This window comes from Lathyrus oleraceus, chromosome 6 (genome assembly GCF_024323335.1).
Source record: "Lathyrus oleraceus cultivar Zhongwan6 chromosome 6, CAAS_Psat_ZW6_1.0, whole genome shotgun sequence".
Taxonomy (NCBI): domain Eukaryota; kingdom Viridiplantae; phylum Streptophyta; class Magnoliopsida; order Fabales; family Fabaceae; genus Lathyrus; species Lathyrus oleraceus.
In genome coordinates, this window is record NC_066584.1 from 111818383 (window position 1) to 111826110 (window position 7728).

Below are 7728 nucleotides of genomic sequence, written 5' to 3' on the forward strand. Positions count from 1 at the left end.
GGATTCATAACAAGTGTTCAGGAGTGGATCTACACAAGTGCCAAGCCTTGAATCTGCTACTGCCATTGTTGGAGCTTCAAGAGGTCAAAATTTCGCATCTCTTAATTCCTGTTTTTATGTACATAATCTTGTAGATCGTTGCTTGCTGATTCCGCTGATATAAAGAACATGAAATTTGGTGCATTATTCATGGAGATGTCATGATTTGAGTGTTTGGATCCATAATTTTCCTTTCTTCGATTTGCATGATTCTTTAGGAATTAGGTTGAAATAATGGTAGATTTGGATTCCTCATGTTGCAAGCTTTCCATTGGTGTATGAATTTTAAAATTCTGGAAAAAAAATTCGTTGTGAACAGTAACAACCACCGTCTTCATGAAGAAGACGGTGGTTTCCGCCACTAGCATCCACCTAGCGTCAGCATAGCGTCCGTTTCTGCATTTGGCTAGGGCACTGATGAAACGAAGTCGTTTCGTCCTGGAAGCGCCCCTCGCTTCGATTCCGGCTGGGAGCAATTGCCATTTTATTCAATTCTTTTCATTATTTCATGTTTTTTTCAATTTTTATTTCATTTTTTCCATGATCTTCAAAAAATCATAACTAATTGTAGAATGATCCAAATAATTCCAGGTTTTTTGCTACTTGATCCTTGAAATGTCTAGAATTTTATGATGTTAATTTCTGGAATTGTGCCTGGCTGGATTTTGAATTGTGTTAGACTATGTAAACATGTATACTTTTGTGACATTGCCTTGTTCTTTCCATTGTGAACTGCTTGATATTGATCCAAATGCCATGAAATTTTGCATGATGATTCTCAACATGTTGATTGACATTTTAGGCTTGGTTTGGTATTTTTATCATGTTCCATCCCTGTTTTATGTACATGTTAATATGGTGTGACAATGCATGTCACACAATTGGATGTCCTATTTGATCATTTTCATTTCCATATCAATTGATCTCTTCTGTTTACAATTTTTGGTATGCTAATTGTGTTTGATGTGTTGAATGCTCATGAAAAGTTCCAGAATTGTTTGAGCCATTTCTGATTTAATGTGCATTTTCTCATCTTGTGTGTCCAATTGATGATCATGTTGTGTGCATTGCCTTCTCTTGGTTGAATGATGACATTGCTTGATGATTTTGATTTGGTTCTTTTTAGGACATGTTTATGATTGATTAAGGATGGTTCATGTTGATTTTTAGCTTCTGTTTTGAATTTCTTCTTCACTTTTGACCCTAGGCTTTGCCCTAGGGATTTGTACTCACATTTGAGTTGTGCATTTCAGGTTCAAGTATGCATCTCCATGATTGATATTGCTTCTTCATTTGAGCTTGGCCATTTGTTATTGTTTGCTAACATTTGTTTGTTTTGTAGGCTTTGATGATAATTCATTTGAGTGTTTGCCTTATGGCTTACTCATTGTGTATATTGGACTTGTCTGTCTGTTGAGATCTATTGACTGTTGTCTGTTTGTCTGAATGTAAATATTGACTGTTTTAGCTTTTCTTACAGGTACTTTAGCCGCTTTAACTCATTATTTGAGTTGCTTTGCTTGGCTTGTGGTTGGCATACCACTTAGGTAACTTCCTTAACTTCATGTAGTCTGGAAGACCTGTCATGTTATTTTGGCAGGCACCTGTCTGAAGCCCTCCTTAAGAGGCAATGTTTGTGGTTGTTTATCTTTGTGCCTTGTACATTTAAAGACCTCCTAAGTGAAGAGGCATTGGCAGATAAAAGGGATGTGCAATCCATCCCCTGCTACTCAGTTGTGTCATTCATCTTGCTCACACCCTGTGTTGATGCGCTTTGAATAAAAACCCAAAATCTTGTTGTGTCAAGTCATGTGGAATAGAGTCCCACATTCTGGACTCCCACACATTCTTTGATTCAAGCTCACCCAGGCCTGGGTTAAGAGCTATGAGGCATAACCCTCATCTCCATTTCATCTACTCACCCTAACTCTCAATGTTAGAGGTTAAGAGTCTGACTACCCATTTCAGTATCTGGCTTGTTTGTCAAGGTCGATATGACCCCTTGACTAAAGCCCAACCTTGCTTGAGCCCCCTTGGTTGTGTATAGTGTGTGCTGACTGCTTTTGATGTTTATCTGTTTTGCTTTTCATCTCCTTTCTGTAGGAGTCGTATGATCAACTTTCGAGGAAGTTGAATGTACGTAGGGATAGACTTGAGTTGACTCACTGCTTGTGTGAGTCAAGCTCTTGTTAGAAACCTCAACCTAGGACTATTGTGGATTACATGATAACTATTAGACTCGAGTCAGTCTCCCTTTTAGTTTGTCATTTCCCAGTCTCTAGTTAGGATAGAAGTTTCTCCCCTATTCAGGGGAACTACGTCGCCCTGATCCTCATACCAGATTAGGTACGTAGGCCGGAGATCGTGCGAGATCTCTCCGGGCACCCTTTTTTTTTTCAACCTTTTCTTTTTTGTGTGTGTTTGCTTGACGACTATTAGGCTCGAGTTCCAGACTCCCTATTAGCTTGTCTGTTTGATAACCTTTTTGTGTGTGTTAGGAGTTGGATGTAAGACCAGCGATTGGCATTCGGTTTCCTATTTGTGGTGTGTTTGGAGTCTGATGTAAGCCCAACGATTGGCATTCGGTTTCCTATTTGTGGTGTGTTTGGAGTCTGATGTAAGTCCAGCGATTGGCATTCGGTTTCCTGATTGTGTTTTGTGAGGAGTCGGACGTAAGACCAGCCATTGGCAGTCCATTTCCTGTTATGTGTTTCTTTTGACGTCTCAGCGTCTTTGTGTTGTGTTTTGTTTCGGCGTGCGTTAGCCGAACTACGGTAGCTCTGATTCTCATTCCATATGAGATACGTAGGCATAGGATGCGATATCCTAGCGAGCCCGTTCCCCCCTCTTCTTCCATCTGTGTTTTATTCCAGCGTGTGTGCATTCTTTTGAGCAGTTATTTAGCAACCTTATTCTATTCTTCTGAGCGTGGATCCCGTCGAGTACGACGGACGTGAGGGGGTGCTAATACCTTCCCCTTGCGTAACTGACTCCCGATCCTTGCGTCTCCGGTCGTAAGATCATTTCCTTTCCAGGTTTACTTCAAGCGTTTCCTTTCCCTCCTTTGGGATAAATAATGCACGGTGGCGGCTCTGTTTGTTTGTTTTTCCTGCCGGTTGTTTTTCGCGGATGCGACACTGGGTTAATGAAGGATAAATCGACCGAAAAGGAAAAGACATCGAGATACCGAATACTAGGTATATAATGATGACCAATCCAGGGGAAGCAATCATTATCAACAAAGGGTAAACGAGAGATGACTCGCTGGGGATAAATTGCTTTATCAGAGCAATTATCCAAGAGATATATCACCGGTTATTGAGGGATATGCTCAAAAAGGAAAGGGGTGAAGGAATATCAATACCGAATATTGGATAAAGATAACCGTCAAGGGAAGGGATTACATCTACCGGATACTGGGTAGAAAACCAAAGAAGAGAATAACAGTCATCGGTTAGGATGAACAAAATCAAGGGTTAACTCTGCAAGGGGATAAAAAAAATAGGATTTACAACTACCGGTATAAAGGTAGAAAACCACAGACTCCGCCGGGGAAAAGATGGGTAATTACTAGCTACTGAGCAACTTATTCATCTATACCACAGGGGAGTGCAAGAAACAGTCATAAGAGGCCAGTCTAGGATCAAACTAGATAGGCACGATGAAACAAAGCTTGTCCCTATGAGGATATAACTCAATGGGGAATTCCATCCTAATATATGTGTTGGGAGGAAGCAGAAACAACCATCATCCACGAGGATATAACTCGGTAGGGAATATTGAAGGAAGGATAGACACTTTCTGCTTAAGGGGCTGACTCTATATTGAGGGATCAGACACAGACATCTGCTTGGGGAAATGTATTACCAACTAGCAGGGGATAACAAACAAAGATATATGGCAAAGAATGAAACATGAATATCTGAATGTTTTAGAATTATATGCACACATGCGTGGTTTATGTATGATGAATGCTCACAAACAAACATTTCTAACACAAACAGGTCCAAAGAATAAGGAACAAAACATCTGGTACTACATTCTCAAGAGAGAAAGCCAGGCCCACAAGGATCTCTGCAGGGGAATGAGCATCCGTCATTCCAACTGGGGCAAAGTCATAGCACAGACGAACTCCGACGTAAAAGCAACTCTATCGGGGAAGTTATCAAAAGGGAGGATGGATCTCTGAAAGGGAACAACCATAAACCAGAAGCTTCCAAAGATCACCAGATACTGTCCTATCGATGAGATCATATCTGTTGAGGAGGGAGAGATTACCAATCTGCTGAAGAGGAGGGATCACTACTCTGCTGAAGGAAGGAGGGATGAATAATCTTGCCAAACACTCTGCTTGAGAGAAAGGACCACAAGAGACTTCAGAGGAAGAGGACATGAGCATGCCAGGAATACGAGCAAACGTCTTACCCTGTCGAGAATCTTACCATCCTTGGGAGAGCACTGCAGGCATTCCCAGTATCCCTATGTCATTGTGAATGTTCACTTTGTTTAAAAACAAATTATGAAAGATTTGATTATTTAAAACAATGATATTTTTTCAATTAAAACATGCAAAACATTTGTTGAATAGAAACAAATAAGAGTGCAAATATTTGGATAAAGGCTCAAATTTATTTGATGGAATGGTAGTCTGCAAATGGCAAGACTCCATAGATCTTTACAAATTTGAAATTGGTGATATATATTGGAAAAGGGCTACATTGAACATAATGACCATTTCTCCACCAATTCTGAATCCGATGTATTTGAAGCTTTGGTTGATGATGAATGAGTGAGAATCTCTGACGGATGACAGTTGGTAGAACAAAGTCTTGTCAGGATGCAGTTACTTGCCAAATCCCTATTTTTTGCCTAGATTGCCCCAGGATGAGGTACTCAATCCAGCGGGATACATATATTCATTTTTATGTCTCTAACTTTTGCCTGGATCGCCCTTTCAGGTTTTCAATCCACCGAGACGCTCATTTTTGCCTAAGCCGCCCTTTCAGGTTTTCAACTTAGCGAGTTATTCTGTTTTTATTTTAGGCGAAGTATTTCTTGACTGCATCTGAATTCACAGGACGAGTGAAATCCTCCCCATCCATAGTTGTAAGTATCAATGCACCGCCTAAAAAGGCTCTCTTAACAACATATGGACCTTCATAGTTTGGAGTCCACTTGCCCCTGGAATCAGGCGCGAAAGACAAGACTTTCTTGAGCACAAGGTCACCTTCTCGGAACACACGAGGCTTAACCTTCTTATCAAAGGATTTCTTCATTCTTTGTTGATATAACTGACCATGGCACATGACAGTCAATCTCTTCTCTTCTATCAAATTCAGCTGGTCATAACGACTCTGAACCCATTCAGCATCGGTCAACTTGGCTTCCATCAAGACTCTCATTGATGGGATCTCCACCTCTATTGGGAGCACAACCTCCATGCCATAAACAAGAGAGAAAGGGGTTGCCCCTGTTGAAGTACGGACAGATGTACGATATCCATGTAGAGCAAATGGCGGCATCTCATGCCAATCTTTATACGTGACCACCATCTTCTGTATAATTTTCTTGATATTCTTATTAGCAGCTTCAACAGCCCCATTCATCTTGGGCCTGTAAGGAGAAGAATTATGATGTGTTATCTTGAACTTGCTACACAACTCTTTCATCATCTTGTTGTTCAAGTTAGATCCATTATCAGTAATGATCTTATCTGGCACACCAAAACGGCATATGAGTTGATTCTTGATAAACTTCACAACCACCTTCCTGGTCACGTTTGCATATGATGCCGCTTCAACCCATTTGGTGAAGTAATCAATTGCTACGAGAATAAATCTGTGACCATTGGACGCCTTTGGCTCTATCATGCCAATCATGTCGATTCCCCACATGGAGAAGGGCCATGGTGATGAAATCACATTCAGAAGTGTCGGAGGAATATGAATTTTATCCGCATAAATCTGACACTTATGGCATTTCTTCACATACTTGCAACAGTCAGACTCCATTGTCAACCAATAGTAGCCTGCTCTCAATATCTTTCTAGCCATGGCATGTCCATTGGAATGTGTACCAAATGAACCCTCATGGACCTCAGTCATTAATAGGTCTGCTTCGTGTCTATCCACGCATCTGAGCAGCACCATATCAAAATTCCTCTTATAAAGCACATCGCCATTGAGGTAGAAACTGCCTGACAATCTCCTCAAAGTCTTCCTATCTTTCACAGATGCCCCAGGCGGGAAAACCTGGCTCTGAAGGAAACACTTGATATCATAGTACCACGGCTTATCATCTTTCACTTCTACTGCAAATACATGAGCTGGTCTGTCCAAGCGCATCACAGTGATATTGGGAACTTCATTCCAAAGTCTTACCACAATCATTGAAGCAAGTGTAGCAAGAGCATCTGCCATCCGATTCTCATCTCGAGGAATATGATGGAAGTCAAACTCAGTAAAGAACGTTGAAATTCTCCTTGCATAATCTCTATATGGGATGAGGCCAGGCTGATTCGTTTCCCATTCACCCTTAATCTGATTAACAACGAGGGCCGAATCACCAAAAACATCAAGATGTTTGATCCTAAGATCAATGCACTCCTCCAATCCCATAATACAGGCCTCATACTCAACCATATTATTCGTGCATTTGAAAGTTAGCCTTGCTGTAAAAGGAAAATGTGTGCCCTGAGGAGTAATAATCACTGCTCCAATACCATTTCCATATTGATTTACAGCGCCATCAAACACCATATTCCATCTGGAACCAGGTTCTGGCCCTTCATCGAGTGTAGGCTCATCGCAATCTTTCATTTTCAAATACAGAATCTCCTCGTCCGGGAAGTCATACTGAACTGACTGATAGTCCTCAATCGGCTGATGTGCCAAGTGGTCAGCCAAAATACTACCTTTAATAGCTTTCTGAGCTCGATACCCAATATCATATTCAGATAACAACATCTGCCAACGGGCAATTCTCCCAGTTAGAGCAGGCTTCTCAAAGATATACTTGATTGGATCCATCTTGGATATCAACCAAGTCGTATGATTCAACATATACTGGCATAAGCGCTTAGCAAAGTCGTATGATTCTCAAGCATTGAGTATCGAGACTCACAATCAGTAAACTTCTTACTCAAGTAGTAGATGGGATACTCTTTCTTCCCTGATGCATCTTGTTGACCAAGGACACAACCCATTGAGTCTTCAAGAACTGTCAGATACATAATCAATGGTCTCCCTTCAACAGGCGGAGACAGAATCGGAGGTTCAGACAAATATTCTTTAATATTGTCAAAAGCTTTCTAGCAATCCTCGGTCCAATCATGGGACTGATCTTTCCGGAGGAGCTTGAATATCGGTGCACATGTGGCAGTCATGTGTGATATGAATCTAGAAATATAATTCAAGCGGGCAAGAAAGCCTCGGACTTGCTTCTCAGTTTTGGGCGCAGGCATCTCTTGTATTACTTTGCCCTTTGCAGGATCAACCTCAATACCTCTTTCACTAACGACAAAGCCCAATAGCTTGCCGGAACGGACTCCAAATGTACACTTGTTGGGGTTCAGACGAAGCTTGTACTTCCTCAAATGCTGAAAAAGCTTCAACGGGTGTTCTACATGTTCCACTTCCGTTCTCGACTTAGCAATCATATCATCAACATATACCTTGATCTCCTTATGCA